General features: G+C 41.8%; 1 protein-coding gene across 2 annotated transcripts in view; it reads left to right on the top strand.

Moving 5' to 3' along the window:
• The first annotated feature begins 2,203 nt into the window (after nucleotides 1-2,203).
• Nucleotides 2,204-12,866, top strand: part of flrt1a (fibronectin leucine rich transmembrane protein 1a) — a 45,233-nt gene continuing 34,570 nt past the window's right edge. Inside the window, exon 1 of one of the 2 annotated variants that reach the window (XM_085797479.1) lies at nucleotides 2,204-2,769. The gene's annotated coding sequence lies outside the window, so the exon portion shown is untranslated. Of the gene's footprint in view, nucleotides 2,774-12,866 lie in introns of both variants that reach the window. The other variant, XM_085797478.1, reaches the window with a different exon arrangement.

Genomic DNA, 12,866 nt, shown 5'->3' on the forward strand with positions numbered 1-12,866 from the left:
CTGTTACACCCACATCAATTGCTGACAGTGAGACATGCACTCAAACAAGACTGTTGACATTAGCCAATACAACACATCTGGCGTAATAGTCCACTCACTGTTTCAATTTGCAGCTCGAGCATTCAGTCAAATAAATGAAGGGCAGAATACATAAAGCTCAGCTCATCTTATCATTTGATTGCATATAGCTGTTGTAAAGGAAATCAACAGAGGCCCACGACTGTCAACGTCTGGACCCGCCAGCCCGAGGCCAGCTGTGATTGGAGCCATCGGTGACTTGCACACACACGCACGGTAATGTCAGATGTCTCCTATGATGGTGCTGTATAAAAGGAAGTGTCTAAGTTGTGTGCATATTCAGCTTAACACTAATGTCACAGTTTGCCAGAGGCTCCCACCTTTCATGAGCAACTGACATCTACAAACAAGCCCCTTTTTTCTCACCAACCAATATTTGAAAATCACCTGTCACAATATTTTTATGGAATCGTGTCATGAAGTTAATGCACGATGTGGGAGTTGGGTGACACCACAGAGCACATCATTACCTCTGTTTACCCCCGTGTCTGTTCATTTGTCAGAAGGATTACACCTAAAGTACTGAACCTATTTGCACCAAACTTGATGGAGGGATGGGACATAGACCAGAGAGGAAGCCATTCAATTTTAGGGACCGATCTGGATCATTTACTATTTCTGAATTTGAATTTTCTTCCTCTGAAGTCTGGTGTATGTTGTTCAGCACTGGTCTTGGCTGGGGTCTGCACTTTCTAAATGCCATCCTCGTTCAGATTAGGGTTATGAGGCTGCACATTCCCATGCACTCGAGATCAGTGGTGGAGACTGAAGCAGCACATCAAACGGACCTCCTTGCCTCTCTGTCAATCACCTCTCAGTGAGGAGGGCCACACTTACTCTCTTTCTTCATATTGGGCTAAGGTTATCGTCTGTACTTCCTGCCATTCTGCAGCACTCTCTGATCTTACAGTCAATGACTGTGCTCGGAGAAACAGTGACATAAATTTGAGGTGCCCAAAATTACATCAAATGCACTGCAAGCACAGGAGTGCATGATGGCATAGAAAACTATGAGTCGCTGCACTTTTCATTTTTCAAGGTCCTGCTGAATCATTAATGCTATATGGTGATGCTCTGCATTGTAATCACAGGAGCCACTCACTGATCATTGCTTATACAATTTTGCCTTACAGTACATGTATAAAATGTAGCTTTTCCACACAAATCTCAAACCTGGCTTTTCAGAGAATATGATCGAGGGACTTGAAACAATATCAAAACTGTAGAAACAGCACATTCAGTACGCTGACATGTAGGTAGGGGAAAAGAGGCTGGAGCCGTGCCACGCCTAATCACGAGCTCTCAAGCTGGCAAATATTGGTTTTTGATGCACAACTGAAATGCAAGCAGCTGGTCTGATCTCAGCCCCACCGGTGGGATTCACAACACTCAGTCCTCACACGGCTCCATTCCTCCCACTGCAAACCGGGGTCCACATCACTCTGGGGACTGGACCAGATGCCCAACCAATTTGAGGAGCGCTTTGAAAACACTCTCTGTCAGCCCTCGGACTAACAGTGCCATGATGGGACAGAATCATAACCTGCCCAACATGCTGCGCAGAGCTGAGTGGCGCTCTAATTAAAAACAAAAAAAAAACATCCATCAGTCTGATGAAGGAGGGCTGACTGTGACCAGCCAGAACAAAATCTGTGGGAAATTTGTTTTTCAGAATGAAACTGCACCGAGACTTTTGGTAATGTAATATTATTCATTGCGGGCTTCAGTACAGGCAGCCAGTGGTAAAGGCAGGAGATAGATAGATAGATAGATAGATAGATAGATAGATAGATAGATAGATAGATAGATAGATAGATGGTCTGACTGACAAGTTCACAAAAGAATACAAAAAAATGGGAACAGTTGTGTGAAAGATATGGAGAGGGAGAAAAGGAGAGAGAGAAAGAGAGAGAGAGAGAGAGAGAGAGAGAGAAAGAGAGAGAGAGAAAGAGGGATCGAGAGACATTTGGGAAATATGCTCCTTATAGCTCGCTGTTATCCAAAGGACATATAGAGGAAAGGCTCTCACAAATGTGCTCCAGCCTCCTCCTCATTCTCCTCCTCCTGCTTTAATCCTCTCCATCCTTTACGCCTCAGTCTTTCTCTCCTCTGCTCCTCTATACTTCAGCCTCAACCGGCAGATTGGAGGTTTTTTTTTTCTTTCTTTTTTTTCTTCTTCTTCTCCAAAATAATAAAAAAAAACCTACACGTTTCGTTTCGTTTCGTCGTCTCGGGGGCCAATTTATTCAGTGCAAATAGCGGATATAGCTCCAAGCCAGCATATTTTGCAAAAGGTGCACGGATGAACAAGCACGGACCAGTCCGGCGACTAATTACCATAATAAGGCGCACAAGTTCGCCAGCGAGTCAGGCACGTTTTATGTCTCCGTATTACCATGTAGCCAGTGCCGCAGCGGGGAGATAATCGGGCGGAGGGAGCAGTTACAGAGAGGAGACACACACAGAGAGAGAGAAAGGAGCTGGCAGCACATGATCACACTGGCTATCCAGTCACTGATCTACTGGAGCATTCGTAATTGCACTGGCGACAACATATGGGAATAACAACAAGGCGAGATTGTGGTCACACCTGGTTCTGGAGGACAGCGGAGGACCGGTACGGGAAAAGGGCGGCCAAAATCTGAGGGGACACAGCCGAGAGAAAGAGTGTGGCATCCGAAGCACCATCCGGTAGGTGAGCCTTGATTGATGTGCACGGACTGACAAATATGCTTTTCATCACCCGGGAATGTGCTTTTTCTGCAAAAAATTACCAAAAAAAATCGTCACATCAGTGTTTTTTCTAATAGCGTTTTAAAGCCCAACAAGTATTTGACACATTTATTTTAGTGTTTGTGGCACGGTTCAAGAAACAATTGGGTCTGTCTGCGTGAAACAATACAATCGACTCTGTGCAAATGCCAAACCACTTGATTGAGGATGCGGGTTTCAGTGAATAGCTGGCAGTCAGTTATATAAGCTGGTGGACTCTGGTTCGAAGGCCCGGTCTGGATATAAATTCAAACAAAGGAGAAGACACAACACAAAAGATAGATAGATAGAGGGATTAGGAAATGATTTGCCCAGGTAATAATGCCAGAAGAGCACACAGCACGTTGAAGCAGCAGAATTATATCCCCAACATATTTGCACTGTGTTATTAACAGGGACAGGTCTGCATTTATGTTACAGGTAGGTGAAGAATAGTATGATTTAAGAGAGAGAAAGGCTTTCAAGCAACAGACTGTATCTGCTTAAATACATACAATATCAACCACCATGCTGGGTGTATAGGGGGGTGAGTGAAAATTGTAGGCTCAAGTTAGTCAGGTGAGTTGTGGACAACCTGCAGCCTCTCAGACCCCACCCCCTCCCCCACTGCATGCTGCCTATTGACTTATCTGACAAAGACTTGTGGACAGAATCACTGCATACATTACTCCTGCAACAGCATCTCCCTAGCATGCATGCTCATTAAATTGTCATTAAGTTGGTAAAACAGCTGAACGTATAACATGCCACAGTCTAAGCATGTAAAATGGATATATTGTGAAGCAGAGGATCACATTAGCAGGGGAGCAGCTCCAGTGTCCACAGCCTGCTTTGTGCACTCGCTGATCTGATCTCGACCAAAAAAAAAAAGAAAGAAAAAGGGAAATAATGCAACCGATAAGCAGAATGAGTCAGATACGAATGCTTCTGCAGCATCTTGTTGTGTATCATGTCATCAGTTTTTTGTTGGGCAGAGCAACGTCAAAACCACGATTCAAGCACTTATGTCAGATCATGGAGGCATTTTCGGAGATGATGTTGACCAACCCAAGTCCATAACCTCACCCATGCAGCCACACTCGGCTCAGTGCAGCTCACTGAATAATCCCATGTGTTGAATGCCAGACTGAAAGTTGATCTGGCTCAAGTAACCTCCGGCAAAAGCCCTGAGAGGTGAAGAACGGCAAAGTGATGACTGGTGAGTGAGGGGCTGCAGAGGCTTGAGACATGCCTGCTGCAATAACTTGATCTAACCTGCAGCCCGTGGCACACAGGCGGTAGACAAACAGATGGCAATTCATCTTGTGAAAGTTGGACGAGGTATTCTTGGATGGGCTACCCTCTGACTCCCTGGCACCGAGGCCTGCTTCTGGCGGTAATGATGGCAGTCATGGTGAATGGCCTAATTACATCGGATCAGTCCTCTGACTTACCTTCACCTTTAACAAAAAATAAATGAATAAAGAAATTCACCCCAACATCCTTCCAGTACCGTAGCTCTGTAGCTGTGATGCTGATGCCGCAGAGTGTTGCTGAATTGATTTGCATGGTTTCATCATACATCAATAGAGATGCAAGCAATTCAGATTTGCAATTGGATGACCAGCTCAGCCTCTCCCAGCACTATTAGATGTCTGGTCATTAACATGGTTATTGAATAGTGTGGCCGTTGAACTCGTTCATTTGTAGACAGGACCACAGTGTACTTGTTCTGTAGGGGCCTACTTATTTTGGGGCTGTATTAGAAAATGCTGCAAAAACTAGATTATTTTTCATTTATCTGGAGAACGCAATTTGTTTTTCTAAAATGTTATTATTGCCTGTCAGAGATTGAACAGAGGTCTTACTGGGCTTGTTTGTGATCATTCGCCTTGTAGCCACGGAGGCTAGCTGCAAATGTTTCTGTGGCTGCAGCCTTGCGGCCTGGTTACAGTGGGTACTAGTTTCATTTGGACGTTTCCCTCACGTAACGCGTGATTCACGCGTTGCGTGAAATTGTAGGTCACACTGTAGCCACTAGGTGGAAGCATCGTACTGAGATGCAGCTCAAAAGATTTTGGGGTAATTCCACGTTTGACCACAACGTAGCTGCAATGGAGAGTGGCGCTGTTCATAGGCCATAGGTACTTCATTTGCAGCTGTGGTCGAGAGAGCTAGAGAGTGGATGGAGAGAGGGACCGCTACGCCGGTCAATCAGATCAATGTTGTTGTTTTTATTGTTTCACAGTGGTTACAGTAGCCTACGTTCAACAGGATCAGTGGTTCTCAGCCTTTTCCTGCATATCTTTGATCTCTCCTGTAGCCTGGCTGTGGCTCCAAGTTTGAGGAGCGCCGGGTCGATTGATACACTTTTCATTAAACGTCTTTTTCAAAGATGATGTTATGTACACAAACATTTGTATCATGTGATCAACAACTCACATGTGTATTCTCTTAGTTACAAGTGTAATTTAACACATATTGGATGATCGCGATGATAACTTTGAACATAAGTTGACATTTGTCTCAAACGCCCCACCTATGCGGGTCGTTAGAGACACAGAGGAGGGACGGTTGAAACAGCATGTTTTAAACAGAAACTACTGTCATTACTCTCGTTTTTATGCAGCATATCAGACAACATACTAGTGTAAATGTCACATAATTTCTCACAATATAAATAGGTCACATAAATATTTTTGTCCCGTGCGTAATTGTCAGGATCCGCATTTCGATTAAACTCGCCTTTCTTCTTTTGTACGAGTTGTTGGACGACTGCATTTTCATTTTCATTTTCATTTTCATTTCATTTCATTTTCCCCTCACTTTGCTGAATATCTGTTGATTCATGTCATAAACACGTTTTGTTCATTAAAAATATCTGGTGTTTATTAAAAATATGTTGTTCATTCAAATCGGTTGTTGTTCATTGCAAAACAATAGGGTATTAATTCGGTGATTTATATACATATTTTGATCGCGCAGTGTGACCACAATCACTACGCACGGTGGCGTGAGGGACATTTGAAACAGCTGTATCAATCGTCCCTGCAGCGACTACTGACACTTCAACCTGCATCCAAACATTTAGCATACTGTATCTGTCGGGTGCTGTCTCTTATCCGGTACAAAGTGGGAGATGACAGAACTACTTTAATCGAGGGAAAGCTACATTGTTGCGAGTTGACTCCGGCCGGCGTGTGCACGTGCACTAAACCTGTGAATATTATCGTTTGTCCCGGACTCCCGGTCATAGTTATCTCAAGGAAATTTAAATCGAATGCAACTGGACTTGGTTATTTGTCTGGTTTCTGAAGCTTACGACTTACACAAATGAAACATTCGATTTCTGGGCATTTATAGCCTACCTCGGGCCGACAATAGCTTATTTTTTCTTCAATTATTGTTTTCATCAGTTATATTTATCATAATATGCCCAATTCACAAAACAGGATATTTATTCATGTTACCATCTGTTTAGGTAGATAAAGGTCTCAGTCACATTTGAATAAAAATAATGCAATTAGGCTAAATATCATAGGATCTTTTTTTTTTTTAAGATAAGCCTATTTTATTTTTAGTTCCATAATTCAGAGATGATTTTCACTTAACGAAATGAAACGAAACAATGAAGCCTACAGTTTTGTCCTCCGGCTTATGAAAAGTGTGAGGAGAGGTAGCTACTGTAAGAACCGGTTTTTCAAAGATGACTGAACAGCTGTGTGAAGTTCTGTGGGGGGCAGGGCTGTAGCCTACTTGAGTGAAGTATCCACAAGCACACCTATTGATCAGAGATAAATGAAGGTGATAATGTGTCGCTGATGTTTCTAAGCTGGTCCTACAGACCGCTGCATATAAGCCCCACTGTAGCATTTTCACCCAGCCTCGCTTTCAATAAAACACACACTAGCATTTTTAATAGTGAACTATACCTTTCTTGCGTTTAATCACTTTAGTGCAATGAGGAAAAAAACATTTAAAATCAGTATACTGTGTTAGGTGATTAATGCATTTCTTAAGCAGCTATGTAATAAGATGGATAATGTATAGGGAGTCATTCAATGTTGAATTCCACCTCAGGGCATACATTCAATAATGACCAGCTTGCTGTAAGTGTGCCTTACTTGGCAACCTGTAGCGGATCAGGCACTGGGGCTGGTGCTGCCAGTGAGAAGGCAGTCCCAAATCGTTAGTGCTCATTTCACTTGGCTGTGAATATGAGCTAATATTACTCACTGGCATTTGGATTATTGATGTTATTGACATTTGACTGATGTTCATAAAATTTTGTCCTGATCTTTGACAGATTATAGTTTCAACACATCACATAGCATCAACACGACTTTCTCATGCAGAAATCATACCCGGCAGGCAGGAGAGAAACTAAGAGCTCAGATCTGTAACGCCTCAGCTTCCACATGATGCAGTTCCAGTGCAGCCAACTTAGCTGCCTTTAGTATACTCCTAACTCACACGAGGAGGAATATGTGAACTTCTTGTCTATAAAACATAACAGCATAGCCATTATATTCATGACAGCACAGTCATTACAGGAATGACAGCCTTCCTTCCTTCCCATTGTTGCTATTACAGCTGAAAAATTGATGGTTTGCCTGGTCTGTGGTGGGCAGTGGAAACCTGTCAGAACAGACTGGAGGTGGACTGAGAAACAGGATTAAATCAGCCCCTAAAAATAAGTTCTGGTTAATTTTGATGGAAAGCACCTACAGTCAATATTGACTCATAATGTTAATTGCAAGGTAAGTCATCTCAAGAACCCCATAGTGTTATTTTCAGTGCCATAGTGGTAAACAATGCTGATTAAGGAAATGCATGAGTACCAATTAGTCCTACTCTCTAACAAAATGGAAAATTTATGAGCAGGTATTCAGAGGTTGAGTATAAAGAGGACTGTTTTTCATCAAGGAGAGGAGAGAGAGTTGCATTTATCTGGTGCAATACAAAATAAGTGCTTTTGGATATTTTCATCCTATATGAAGACATAGCGGAAAACACGTTTTTACATCCAATGTTCTTACTGTTTTAATGAAGGCCACAGTAGAGCCACTTGCTATTTGCAGCAGCAGGAACAGAAACACAGTCCCTCTCTTCTTTGGCGAAAGCGTTAGTTGGAAGGAGGGTGGGGAGGGGAAGAAAGGAGGTGAAGGAAGGGTGAGGGGGGAGAAAGGGGAGGGTTTTCTGGAACCAGTGTGGCCCTCGGTGCCCTTGCCACAGGCCTGTGCTGAGCTGGACGGACTCTATCTTTGGCCATGACCACAGATTAATTAGTTGTACATTTGCAGGGTAAACAGCACGTTGAACTACTGCTGACAAAACTGAGGTTCATTGGATCAGTGTTAGTCAGCTGGCTGGGAGACAAGAGAGGGGCAGCTTGTGACAGGATTTGTGTCTCTACTTCCAGCGAACGGAACAACTGCATCTCCACAGCACAGCCCCGGTCTTAGTCCAAGCTCCACTCGCAACATCCATCTTCCTCCATTAAATTAATAAATAAATTATTGTCTTCATTTACATGTTAATTATGCTATTGCATCATTTTCTTTGTGTGACTTTCTGAGCAGCTATTAGCGTATTTCAATGGAGAGGAGTTGGCAACACTGACTTTCATGGATTTATCCAGACATTTATTGTAAACTTCCTGCCATCCTCTGCAGCAGACGCCGGAGTTTTATGAGTGCTATTTATTTGGCAGAGCGGGAGTGGCGATATCAGCACATGCTCTCCAGACCGAAATCCTTCCAAGGCAAATAAAATACAAATGGACATGAAAACATTTCCAATTGTTCCCTAATTGCTGCTGATTGTTGTAATGTTGATTGCAAATGAGTGGGAAATATAATGCACTAATGAATCTATATTAACAATTAAAATGTTATGAATACTTTTCACAGTATGCGGTCTTCACTGTGAGAATCAATTATGTGAAAGGTATTCATATAATAGCAGACTGAGTAAAAATAAGAAAGAATTTTGTACAACAGCTACTTAAACACAATCATGCGCAGCAGTTAAAGACACCCCTCCACGGCTCTATTTTTGCGACCTAGCATGTAATTTAACAGCCACCTAAGAAAATTACTCCTTTTAGGTGCTGTTATGCATGAAATGGACGTTCAAATGTTGCATTTCACATGTCGCTCCCAGGAATCACAATGCGATGAAGTCAAGCAGAGCATGAAAAAAGACTGTTATGACCATAAATTATCGTAGTCTACCTGTGACACAATTCATTTGTTCATCAGCGCTGATGTAAATCCAGGCAGTTTTGTATCTTAGCTTTTGAATCGAAAGCTTTCACGTCAGTGTATTCTGTCTCGTCACGTATCTCGCACACGCACAAGTCCATCTTAATTTGAATTGACTGACTCAAGGCAGAATGGATAAACAGGATATTAGTTCATTAAGATGTCAGCGTGAACAGCAGGAACTCCAAGCTTGTCAAGGTATTACGAGCAATAAAATGATGATATACATGGCTCCACATTCTCACGCAGCAATGGCATGATGGGTTGTACGACATCTGAGAGTGGACAGCACTCTTTACTCAGTGCCACGAGCTCATTCCTCTTTATTGTCTCAAATCGTCGGCTGATGTGGTTTTTCCAGCTGTTTTAAGAGATCAGATTGTTTGAAGTCAGATGGTTTGGCTGTTTCTTCCTCAGTCTTGTGCAAAGACTGATGGTGATGGCTGCACTGGAATGGCATAACTCACATTAGGCATCCATGGAGGTGTTTTCAGTCTGCAGCTGAGCAAAATGAGGATTTCTGCATCTGCTGTGAGCTGTGTGGGAAAAAAACACATTATCATTTGTTTTAAATGGATGTAAATGGGCTACTGCAGGTGTCACAATGGCTTGAAACTGTGAAACAGTGATGGATTACAGTAGTTGATAGTTATTAATGATTGTCTGATATGGATAGTTGATTGTTGTCATAGATTGCTAAGATCACTGATTAACTGATCAGAATAGGAAGCGAAAAGTAATGGATGAATGGAAATGAAATGTTCACTTCTTCCTTTTCTTTGCATAATCACATGGGCCATGATAGGAGTGAGAGAGTCTGTGGGTCTACATCTGAAAAATGCCTGGGAAGTGCTAACCACCAGTTTTGTGGCCTATGACAGCCAGTTCTGCTGCACATAAGAACTCAGCCTATCAGGTTATGAGCCTTTGTAAATATGCAAAAGAAGAAGTGCAGGTTAAGCCCACATTATGAAATTGAATCACAGCCAGTGCAGGTGCAAAGATGAGAGATTGACAATTTCATGATATCACGAAAACGACCAGGCAGGAGCTGCTCTCCCTCCCCTGCTATGCTTCAGTCCTGCTGTATGTGTGCAGTGCATATATTTCCCTGATTACATCAGCTATGATGCTGATATAACCATTTTACTGTGGTTGAAGGCCAAAGAAACTGCTTCTCCCATTAATTTTTTGTCTCTTTTAATACTTTGTGTTTCTACCATTTTGACAGGAATCAAACCTCTTGATGCGTCAGTCTTTACAAAGCAGAAAGCGGCTTCAATGCTGCAAATACCACAACTGTTGTACAAAGGACGTGTGTGCAGAATGACCAGTTGGTCCACATGAAAGCTCTGTGCAGATAAAAAAAAAACAGTGTGGGGATGTGGAGGTCATCTGCTTTGCTGTTGTTCAGTATCTGGCTTTACTTTTAAAAGTGGTATCCTTGAGTCCCTAAATTGAATGTTGAATAACAATAGTTGCGAGAGCAGACATCAATAGCTTGAAGCTGCCTGTGAGAGCGTACTGAGCTGGAATAAAATCACAAAATTCATCTGTCTCAAAAGAGCCTCTGTTACTCTACCAGAGGCAATGTTATGTTATATTGAGATGTTGAGAGACTGGAAAGTAAACTACATCCGTTCTCAGCTCCTCCTTCATTTTGGTATGAGGCCCTGGGAACACATATCCAGCAGATACAATGTTGATAATCTTGAGTGCAATAATGAAAAATTCAAACTTTTATTATAGCATTATTGTCAGAACACAGTTTCCCACCGGAAATGTGTTTTTATTACATGTGATGGTGATTTTCTGCTGTCCGCTCTTTTTTATTTACGTTTTTTATACCAAACAAAACACTGGTTTGGTCAAATAGTTGTATACCAATACAACATGCAGCCCATAACTTCTTTTTATACAACGTGTAACTCAACCACTGCACGTTAAAATACTACTTTAGAGTTTGTTTTATTAAACCTAGTTGTGAAGTTCGGTGGATTTGTACAGTATTGTCCATGTTGTTGCTCCAACAGATCCTGCTGCAGTTTCAGGCCTAAAGTGAGGCTTATATGTTGGTAATTATTATTTGCACTAATGATTTTGTGCTTTTTCTTTTAAAAACTGAGGCATTTAAGAAGCTGAGAGCTTTCAAATGTAAAATGCAAAACAGCCACAGTTAATGGTGGTTTACCTTTATGATGATGAGGCTCTGAATGAGAAATGAAGGGAGCTTGCTGAGGAACCAGTGTATTGACATTTGGCAACAGTAAAGCGATTAAATCCAGCTGATGTCACTAAATGTGTCTTGTAATGATTTACTTATCCCGTATTCTGTGCAAATCACTGAAATCAGTGTGTGTTATGAAAAGTCTACAGTCAGTGTTCGTGGTATGTTTTGTTTTATTAGGAACCGAACTGTATCTGACATTTACTGACAAAATACACACACATATGAATGGTCAGAATCAGAGAAGATTCAGAGCACCAAGAAGTTAAAAACCACATATATGGGCCAAAGGAATTAAATATTAATGTTTCCCATGAGGTGGAACATGAGCGAGTTGTATCTCCATGTGTCATGATCAGTCATGTAACATGAAAGGCTTGAAGAAATCTATTAATCTGTAAATCCTCTGCAGCATGAGCAAAGACTATATCAAGTAACTTCCCGTCAAATCCAACATACGGCATGTGCTGATATACAGTATTTTCAAAACCAAGCCTCTGTGCACGTGCTCTTGACACATTTTTTTTTAAGAGTAACTAAGCTGAAATTCTCTCTGTGCTGCACATTGACTGTACAGTCTGTTGATTGATGGCCCCAAAGTCATAGAGAAAAGTCATGACATCAGATTTTTTACAGTGGGTTGTTAGTGCAGCGGGCCCCATTAGGGGTTCACAACAGGCACCATTCATCATACCTGAGTGGAAAACAAGCTTTTCTCGAAAAATGGGCTGTTCATTTTTTTTTTTTTTTTTTGCTGTTTAGTAGTAATTGTATTCTACTTGTAATGGGAACTGAACAGCTCAGCTCTAAAAATCTCAATGAGTCCATTTACCTGTTATGAACCTGCTATACCGCAGCTTGTGTTCTTCACTGGGGTGCACTTCATGGCGAACATGGCACAGAGAACAAGCCTTAGACATCACATTTTCACTCATATTGATGAATTTGTATTTTCATCATGTTCTGGAGTCTGTTTTTTTATTGCTGGCATAATAAACTGGACCTGTGCCTATTAGAGGAAAAAAAAAAATCTACGCCCAAAGGATGTGTGTTGTTTTTCTTTTTTTGTTCAGGCCAAAATGTGCCTCTTTTGTTTCTCATATGAGGAGCTGGTCTTTGTACAGAGAAGCTTTATTTTTCCCTAGTCTGTCCTAATTAGTTTGAGGAGTACTGTAATGAATACTGCAACAGGCTGTGGGTAAACCTGTACTCCTCTGCAAACAAGGCAATTCAAACTATGCATAAAACACCACATTTTCATAGATGGTTAATGGGTCATGGGTTGCACTCATTTGGAGTAATGCATTCAGAATCACTATGTTGTGGCATATTTGATAATTATTCCATCAGCAAGAAAAATGGTCCCATATCACTGTCTCCCTCTTTTCCTTCAGCACTACTCTCTCCTCTTTTCTCTTCCCTTTTCCTCTTGGTTTTTTTTTTTCGACCTCGCTGCCATGTTTTTTGTTATCATCAGAGAGACAAATGAGAAACAAGAGAGAGAGAAAGCCTCGGGGCTCGTGTCCTCACATCATCACCACCAC

The sequence above is a fragment of the Trachurus japonicus genome, chromosome 14, assembly GCF_045865225.1.
Source record: "Trachurus japonicus isolate A0001 chromosome 14, Traja_1.0".
Taxonomy (NCBI): domain Eukaryota; kingdom Metazoa; phylum Chordata; class Actinopteri; order Carangiformes; family Carangidae; genus Trachurus; species Trachurus japonicus.